At 39.3% G+C, this 10000-nt stretch overlaps 1 protein-coding gene across 3 annotated transcripts in view; it reads right to left on the reverse strand.

Annotated features, from left to right (window-relative positions):
* Positions 1-9118, reverse strand: part of LOC135217313 (adenylate cyclase type 2-like) — a 36920-nt gene extending 27802 nt beyond the window's left edge. Inside the window, exon 1 of one of the 3 annotated variants that reach the window (XM_064253098.1) lies at positions 9000-9118. The gene's annotated coding sequence lies outside the window, so the exon portion shown is untranslated. Of the gene's footprint in view, positions 1-8277; positions 8301-8649; positions 8869-8999 lie in introns of those variants that run through there. The other 2 variants (XM_064253097.1, XM_064253099.1) reach the window with 2 other exon arrangements.
* Positions 9119-10000: the final 882 nt, after the last annotated feature.

A 10000-nucleotide genomic window follows, 5' to 3' on the forward strand; every position in this document is an offset into this window, starting at 1 on the left:
ATTAAGTTCTTTATGGGACAAAGGCCTCATTTTCCCATCTTTCCCACAATTTAGATTTTCTTCTTGCTTCACTCCTTAGGATGCTTTGTATGAGCGAGTTGCTGCTGTTTCTCACTCGTGTTATCAGACTGGACATTGTTCGCCTAACAATGATTTTTAAATTGTCCAGGTGGTTTTCTATGAACATCTGTGTGGCGGAGTGGTAGCGGGGAGTGTTTGAGAGGCGTCTCAGAATGTCATTGTGCACAACAGTGATGCGTCTCATGGTCTCTCGGGTATAGTTCGTCCAGAGGGAACACCCATAGATACTGTAGCAGTACGAGCGGAAGAGCAGCAGTTTCACGTCTCGGTGACAGAAGGCAAACCTCCTTGCAATCATGTTGCCAGCTGTACATAGTTTACGACGCCTCTGTTCAATGTCTGCCGTATCTTTTAGGTCGTCGGTGATAATGTGACCCAAATACGGAAATTCGTGCACAAATTCCAGCCGATGGTTTCCGAGGAAAATTTGAGGTTCTGCAACATGCTTAAGCGATCTCGGGAGCAGCGACATGCACTGGGTCTTGGTTTCGTTGTAGATTATATCAAATTCCTCTGCAAATTGGCGGCAAGTGTCGATGAGTCGTTGGAGACCTTGCACTGATGGGGAAATCAGAACCATATCGTCGGCGTAACAGAGGTTGTTTATAGTTGATTCATTGACGTTGCATCCGATTGGGAGCGAGTTCAGTTTGACATTCAAGGCATCTGTGTACGTATTAAACAGGTATGGAGAGAGAATGCCCCCTTGCCGAAGCCCGTTTAGGGAGCCGAAGGTGTAAGATAATACTTACCACCCCATTTGACACAGAATTGCTGTGTGGAAAACCAGCAATGTAAAATGCCAATTAGATACAGGGGTGTGCCCCTTTTATGCAGCTTCAGGAAGAGCTTCAGGTAGTTTACTCTGTCAAATGCTTTTCTCACAAAACAAAGGAAAACAGGAGAGGCTGATGATAGGTAGTAGTTCAGCAATTCTTTCAGTATGTAGATGCAGGTGTCGGTAGAGTGGTTTGCTTTAAACCCGAACTGGTTGTCAGTGGTGTGTTGAAAGGGGAGAAGTCTCACTAGAAGAACAGACTCAAGTATCTTCGATGCGATCGTTGTGATTGCAATCGGCCGGTAGTTGCCAGGGTCAGCTGCGTCCTTTAGCTTGTTTTTTATTAATGGTATCAAGTGAACTAAGAGTAAGGAGTCTGAAGAAACCGGTGTGAATTATGCACGCATTGAATAGGGCAGCTAGCAAAATGTAAATTATCGGATGGCAGAATTTGAAGGCCTCTGCAGGAAGACCATCACAGCCGGGCGATTTATTATTAGGTAGGCTGTTTATGGCATCGCTTATGTTACCTGGCGTAATACGGTCTGCAAAATGAAATTGAATGTTGTCAGTAAGGAGGTTATCTACATACCTTCGGGAATCTTGATCATTTATGCAATTCAGGATATTGTTGAAGTGATCGCCCCACATTCTTGCAATAGCTTCGTCTCCGACTGCTTCCCCTACTCTCTGTGATAGCTTTTTAGTTTTGGGATTTAAGGACTGGATATCTTTCCAAAGACGAGGATAATCACCAGATTCTAAGTTTCTAGACATTACATCGGCTCTTAGTTGTTTTTCATTTAACCTGCAGTGCTTAAGAGCAAGTTTGAACTGCGCTCTCGCCTGTCTCATTAGTAATGCAGTGTGCCCTTCCCTGGGGCTACCATTTTTCCTCCACAGTAAAAACATTTCTCGTGAGTATGTATACAGATCTTTAACCAAGTCATTCCATCCAGGTATTTTACGAGAATTACCTTGACGAAATCTGTAGGCAATCCTGCCCGAAGCAAGCATAGCGGAGATTATGTTCGAATAGAATTCATTCAGATCCCTCTTGTGGTGGTCATTTCTACAATTTGTGTTAGTACAAAGTAAGGCGTCTGCCGGTTGAACTATTGACTGCAGCCTGGTTTCCGTGGTCGCCCTAAAGTATCTGGTTTTCTGTTGGTTTTTAAAATCCCAGTTTACCGCTGGTGGGCGATCAGTTAGGGGGTTCACGGTAGGGAGGGATGGGGTACTGAATGACACCTGTAATGGGATGTGATCGTAGCCCGTTGCAAGGGGAAAAACTTTGGACCGAAGATGAACCCAGGGAAGGGTTCGGAAGCTTTCATAAGGTGTCTGAAAATTATACACGAACTTTTAACATTTTTATTACTGTGGACCCCTTTGAACATTGTATATACTCTCTATCACGAGGGCATATACAATGTTCAAAGGGGTCCATAATAATAAAAATGTTAAAAGTTCGTGTATAATCTATAAACACTTTATAAAAGCTTTCGAACCATTCCCTGGGTTCATCTTCAGTCAAAAAGAGGAAGATGAACCCAGAGAAGGGTTCGAAAGCTTTTATAGTGTTTATAGATTATGCACGAACTTTTAATATTTTTATTATTGTGGACCCTTTGAACAATGATAATAATATGCTTCACTGAAGAGAATCGCCGTCAGGATTCCGTTGAGCTTGTATTGTAGTTTTTCAGTCTGTCGAACAACCGTCTTATGGTAACAGCAGGTAAATCATACAGTAGCTGTCCAAATTACAAACTTTCTGCCATTTTTTATATGGCAAAATAATAATAATAATAATAATAATAATAATAATAATAATAATAATAATAATAATAATAATAATAAAAATAATAATAATAATAATAATTAATAATAATAATATGCTGAAAGAAGACCCTCATTAACACAGGTTTTATTGAAAATAATGACTATTTCAGCCACGTTCGTGGTCCAGTGAAAAGACTGTCCTCTCGAGCAGAGTAGTGGGTAGGGAAATTTCGGAATGTTCATTTTGAAACCCAATCTATTTCTCTCGACCTGAGCAGTGAAGTTGGTACCCAGTAGACCTAGATAACTGTAATGGCTGGTAACCTCATCCGAACAGGCTTTTAGAGAACCGGAACGTCAACATTCCTCAGTAATAATAAAATCCTGGTGTACTGAGTGCTATTATGAAGGAAAAATAGCTAAATATATTCTCGATTCATTAACAATTTATACAGAGAGAATGAAAGACCCTGCTCAGATCCCATTATAGATTTATTTGTGTAGGCGGGGTGGGGGTTAGATAAGTCGACTTTATGCCAGTACGGCCCCTTCTCCAATTTAAAACTGGAAGATTCAAATAAAACTTGTTAATTCATATTCCTATTTTGAAAGTGTTCTTATGGCCGGTGAGCTTATCAGGTCTACTGTTATAATACTGCAGAGGTAGTTACGTTGATCAGTCCGAGGAGCATTTTAAATGCTCTGTCACTGACGGCAACGTTAACCGTATCGCACCGTAAAAAAAAAAAAAAAAAAAAAAAAAAAAAGTTCAAATCACACATATTACGAATTATAGGTACCAATGCATGAAATTATCATATTTATATAACTATAAGGTAAATGGTGCTAACTGTGAATTCGCAAACTTTTCGACATGTATGAAATTAAAAAAAGAAAAAATGTTTAACACTACTTAGCAACGTTACGTGAGTGTGAGATTTTAGCCGATACAAAAAGGATCACGTCGCCTCAGATTTGAGCATGACTGCACAACTGGTAAGTTGTCAAAGGGAAGAGGCCTGGTGTGGACCTCTCAACCTGCCTAACTAATCGAGACCCTCCCATTGTCAGTCTGCAAATGTTGCAAAGAGCACACTCCTAGAGAATCTTTGAGACTAAGATTTTCAAGAGAAGGGCGAGAAGTTTGGAAGACTGCAGTTGGTCTCTTGAGATATTAACGGTAATCTAATAATTTAAATTTCTAGAAAAGGGGTGGGTAAGTAACTGGAATTGAATGATAAGATTTTATGGCAGAATTACAACAGTTTCCGCAATTTTAGTCACATCACAACTGTGAGTATCGCCATACAGTTCGGTCCACTTATTAAACTATTTTAAAGTTTTTGTTCCCTTATTCTCTACTTTAGAATATTGCAGAAAAATCCTTCATTCACAGTTACAACTAAAACTGATTTATACCAACGGTGACGGATACTGCATCTCAACTTAATTGGCATTTGATTTAGGTCAATCTGGTATGTGTTTTCCTGCGACATGTTTTGCTGGTGAATCATTCCTCCACACCTCTTTCTTTTGTTTTCAAACCAGACTTTATTACGTCTGTCATTGTATTGTATCTACACACACACACACAATAAATATAATATATATATATATATATATATATATATAATATACCAGATTTCATGAGGTTCCATGACATCTCAAGCAACAGGCCATGATTTATTATACAAAAAACGTTTCGCACACAAAACAGGTGCATCATCAGTTCTGTGAAGATAAAAACAATTACATTATATTAATACATAAAAGGAATTCATCAAAAATTAAAATTGACATTGAAAAACTGTAAAAAAAAAAAAAAAAAAAAAGCGTTATTTAAAAAAAGACAGTAAAAAACAAAAGAGAGAGACTACTAAAACACCAACCATCTCAGGTAAGGAAAGAAGAGGGAATGACAAAAACCGTCTGCAGATACTATATTTATATATATATATATATATATATATATATATATATATATATATATATATATCAATTCAAGCTACAAAGTCCTTTAATATCTAAATTCACTTTACCTCCCAAATGATATATTTTCATATATGTACCGAAGGGGAAGTTTTTTAGTTGATAATAATTTCGTCCCCCCATGGGATCGAACCACCGTCCAAGTGGACGGGGACGAAATCAGACAGTCAGTGACGCTATCCAATCAAGTCCAACAGAGACGCTATAAGTTCATATCGATTCTGACCTTACAAATCACCCTCGATCTCGGTGCTTTCGTAATTAGAATCGATATGAACCCCGTTCTACCATGTTAGCCAATTCGAGCGTTTGACAGCACGTAGCCTTTTGCTATGAATAATTATCACATCGAACCGTGATCCATTTATATATCAATTCAAGCTACAAATGTCCTTTAATATCTAAATTCACTTTACTCCCAAATGATATATTTTCATATATGTTACCGAAGGGGAATTTTTTTTAGTGATAATAATTCGTCCCCCATGGGATCGAACCACCGTCCAAGTGGACGGGGACGAAATCAGGATAATTATTCATAGCAAAAGGCTACGTGCTGTCAAACGCTCGAATTGGCTAACATGGTAGACGGGGTTTCATATCGATTCTAATTACGAAAGCACCGAGATCGAGGGTGATTTGTAAGGTCAGAATCGATATGAACTTATAGCGTCTCTGTTGGCTGATTGGATAGCGTCACTGACTGTCCTGATTTCGTCCCCGTCCACTTGGACGGTGGTTCGATCCCATGGGGGGACGAAATTATTATCAACTAAAAAATTCCCTTCGGTACATATATGAAAATATATCATTTGGGAGGTAAAGTGAATTTAGATATTAAAGGACATTTGTAGCTTGAATTGATATATAAATGGATCACGGTTCGATGTGATAATTATTCATATATATATATATATATATATATATATATATATATATATATATATATATATATATAGCTGATTTACGAAGATGTGGAACGTGATAAATGTATAAAGGCAAATGCCACGAAGGAAAATTGAAACTGTTGGGCGGGAAGTGGTGCAATGCAGTCCAACTCAGTACCGACTGTGCAAGCCCGAATAAACTGGAAGGGGCAAAATTAGTAATAAAATGAACGGTTGCAAATAGTAAAAGTTGAAGAGAGCTAATTAGAAACCGTGACCCCGTCTATGTTTTCAGCTGAGCTAATAAGATGTTATAAAATGACACCTATGCCGTATGTCATATTCTACTACTTCCCGTATTAGTGAGGATTGACATTTCTTTCCATTTTAGTGATATGGAAAGGCCATCATTTTCATCGAGAAGTGAATGGCTTTGCTTCAGTTATAAACCATCACTTTCCCACTGTTTAATCTGATCTCAGATTGTTGCGTCTACAGCTTTCGTTTAATTTTCGAATCCCGTTCAATCATGATTTTATATAAAAATGTCCTTACTATCGTCTGCTCATTCCAGAGCAAGTTTCCTTTTCTATCCATAGAGCCACGAGATACCACAGGAACAGAGGAGGGTTAGACATAAAGATGAGAGTAAGACTGTTGGGGTTACGAGGTAGAAGCAACCAAGATCGTCCGTCAAATGCTGAATAATTCGTTCACTAGGCTCCAGTAACTCCCACGTCCGCGGATGCGGCTTGGCAACGCCCTCCTTGTTTTGTATTGAAATTTGCAATATGAAGGATAGGAAGAGACAAGTTTTTAAAAAATCAAGTCATAAAGGAAGAGGTGAGTCTCGTTTTATGATGCTTATTCCCTAGACAGACTTCTGTTTGGAACTAACTCGATTTTTGGAGCAGCTAGCGGCGCCTTTCTGGCTTTTTAAGTTACCCTTGTCCCAGTCATGTACTATCTCAGTGTTCTTGTCAGCAAATAAATGTTGCTCGTTGTTCTGCTCGTTATCTGTTCTCCTTGTTGTATTCATGTTTGCTCTTTTCCATATTAATATTAATGAAAGGAGGATGACCAAAGAGAGACGTAGTACATGGGTGGAATAAGAAAAGCAAGTCAAGGGGGAGATATTCACGATAGCCGCAGACTTCAGTGGCCAGCAACAGGAGAACACGAGAACCGTTCACTATCACCAGCGTTGTGGAAGACAAGATACGGTGGAGGAAGGAAATTTTTTATAAACGTTTCGAAAAGTTTCATGTCACACTTAATTGCTACTAAGTTTTAGTTTTATCTTTGATTTTAATGTCGCTTTTTATTTTAATTCTTTCCACCGATTCGTCTTTTTTATCACCTTGAATATCATTCGACCGAGCTACATTTTTGCTTCGCCTTCCCTCTAACTAAAAAAAAAAAAAACCAAAAAAAAAAAAAGCAATTATCTTTAGCTATCTTCTGTCCTTTCATACTTTCCTTTGAGTGTCAGTTCTTAGAAGGTGCAGATAATAATCTTAACAAGACCAGAATTGATAAGTGAGGCAGAGACATTGATAATGAGAAAAACAATGGTGGGACACATTGAGAATAATTGATTTTTAGTCTGCAAGTTTAATTTATTAATGACCCTTAAATGCGAACAGATCAAAGAAGACTGTAATGTCCTGAAGACTTAGCAAAAGACCGACGAGCTTCAGTTGAGACAGCCCCTTAGGGGGTAGTACCGTCGGGGCACCTCATGTAGCATTACTTGAGGTTCTTTACAGCGAGCCTTCGGCCCCTAGCTGCAACCCCGTCCATTCCTAGTATAATGAACATTCCTCTATCTTACTTTCCCTCCTCTCCTAACAATCGATTCATAGTGCAACTGCTTTGAGGTTTTCCTCCCGTTACACCTTTCAAACCTTTTACTGTCAATTTCCGTTTCAGCGCTGAATGACACCTTTGGCCTAAATTCTATATTCAAATCAATTCAATTCAATTGAGGCAGAGAAAACAGAAACGGAAAAAGGACTGGGCGCGGTGCGCTAGGTCGGGAGGGGTTGGGGGTTGGGGGTGGGGGACGGTTTGGCAGAGGGAGAACTTCAAAGCGTCTATGAAACTGTCAAAGAAGTAAAGAGGATTGGAACAAGGAAAGAAGGAAAGAGACAGGAAATATTCAGAAGTACCGTAACGGAGAAACGACACTAGGACTCAATAGAATAGGACAGAATATAGAATTTTGGCGAAAGGCCAAGCGCTGGGTCCTATGAAGTCATTCAGCGCTGAAACGAAATTGAAAGTAGAAACATCTGAAAGGTGTAACAAGAGGGAAACCTCGTAGTTGCATTATGAATCAATTGCTAAGAGAGAGTGGACAGTAAGATGGACGAAAGAGAATATGAACGGAGGTACAGTAGAAGGAATGAAAGGGGTTGCAGCTAGGGTCCGAAGGGACGCTGCAAAGAACCTTAAATGATGCCTACAGTGCACAGCATGAGGTGCATTGGCGGCACTATCCCCCTATACGTATCACTGGGACTGAAGGTGAGCCTACAGGAAGTGCAGCGAGAAGTGAAACGCAGAGCACAGGAAAAGGTGCAAAGAGACTCCCGCAACCGAACGCTATATACAAAATGTAGGCGTTCAGAAATAAGATCAGGTAAAACAATCCTCGGTAAATAGACTTTCAGGAGTTCATAAAGGCAAATGAGAGGTCCTGTTTCTGAAATGTTTTACAAACGGGTATCAGAAGGGAAAGTAGTTATGAGTTACCTTTGACATTCATGTCCAGTGACGAAATTGCGTCATTTATTTTCACGAACGTCATCCGTCAAACGCGCTTTGATGTTAGTGATTCCTTACCCTCGTAAGTCGCTTCTAGATTTCCCCATTATCATTGTCCCGTAACTCCAGAGTACAGGATGGGCGAAAAAGGAAAGTTTATGAGGACACTTGAATGTGTGAGGACGTCACCGAGATCACGAAACAAAAGAAGAGTAAGCAGGTTCATTTGATGTAGCTTCTTTTGTGTACTCGGAAAAGCAAATGACGTTCGGGGAAACGAATAAATCTGAAATCACTTTAGGAATGCAAAGCCTCAGATGGTGATAAGCGACGCTGACATGAAAAAGGGGAAAAGCTTACCTCGTTCGAAGTGCGTGAAGACAAACCAAAAATCTCCTTCGTAAGTAATGTTTGTATAGATGTAATTCTTTTTCACCAAACAAAGCTTTACAGTCTTTTTACATTTTACTCAGGATCATGGCAAACAGTCTCAAACGAAACATCCTTTTCTCTAAGGTTATGAGTGAAAGACTGGCGGTGTTTCAGGTGATTACTCACTTCATTACCAAATATTAACAAACTGTTGGTTCGTTTCTAAAGCGTGCCGACGAGGTGGTAAAACGCTATCTTTGTGTAATCAGATAACGAAAAACTGTCAGGAACCATCAGATGTTTTACAGGATTAAATTAGGTGAAAAAACATAACAAACCCAAGACGTGAAGAGCGTCGATCATAAAAATCCTTGCGAATATTAACAGAAACTGAACTGAAATGAGCCCGACAAAGATGCTCCGCCTGATCGTGACATCACCAATTATCGGAGAGGAACCAATTCCCTGGTTGCTTTCTCTGAATGCCTATCTTGATACCGGCTGTTATCAGTTTATCGATAAGCTCTTGTCTTACTTACTGAGAGCAAAGGCTGCGTTATCGCACATTTTTTGACAATCCCCTCGAGACAAGATAGCGCCCACGTTCATAGCGACCTGTGAGGGAATCATCTTGAGAATCTATTTATATATTTACTTACTTATTTAATTTTTTTAATTTATTTACTTGTGTGGAAAATGCCAGTCATTTAAGAGACGATCTAACCAAGGTACCTTCATTTTGCATGTATGCACTGGGTTCCAGGCTAGGCAATGGCAATTATAGAGATGGAGTTTAGTGCCTGTTGACTGATATTGTAAGTCACGAAAAACCAAACATGGATATACATACACTAGCTATATTTTGATATGTGTATGTATATATATATATATATATATATATTAATATTATATGTGTGTGTTTAAAAAATCACAGTAGATGCACGTGACTTCATTAGATAAGCGAATACCACAGGAAATTTATAGGCAGAAATCCAAGCGCTTTCGTCTTTATGAAGACTCTGTGTGTGTAGATTAAACGTTGGTGTATCGAGACCACTGCTACATTCTCGAGTCTCTCAGAAGGCTCTCTGTATTTTACTCTTTAACGGGAGGCCCACACTGTAGCAAGCCAAAGTTAAAGAAGCTAGACAAGCTATAGGGGAAGAGCCCAAACGGAACACATGAAGAATCCCGGCCAGAAATCAATGCAATGAAGGCGTCTTCCACTGAAGAACGTAACCTTGGGACGAGCTGACTTTATGGTGACCACATATATCTCATTTTCCTCACTGATTCGAATCAATATTTTTGAAGAGCGAAGGCCGCTGGGACCGGCAAT

This window comes from Macrobrachium nipponense, chromosome 7 (genome assembly GCF_015104395.2).
Source record: "Macrobrachium nipponense isolate FS-2020 chromosome 7, ASM1510439v2, whole genome shotgun sequence".
Lineage (NCBI taxonomy): Eukaryota > Metazoa > Arthropoda > Malacostraca > Decapoda > Palaemonidae > Macrobrachium > Macrobrachium nipponense.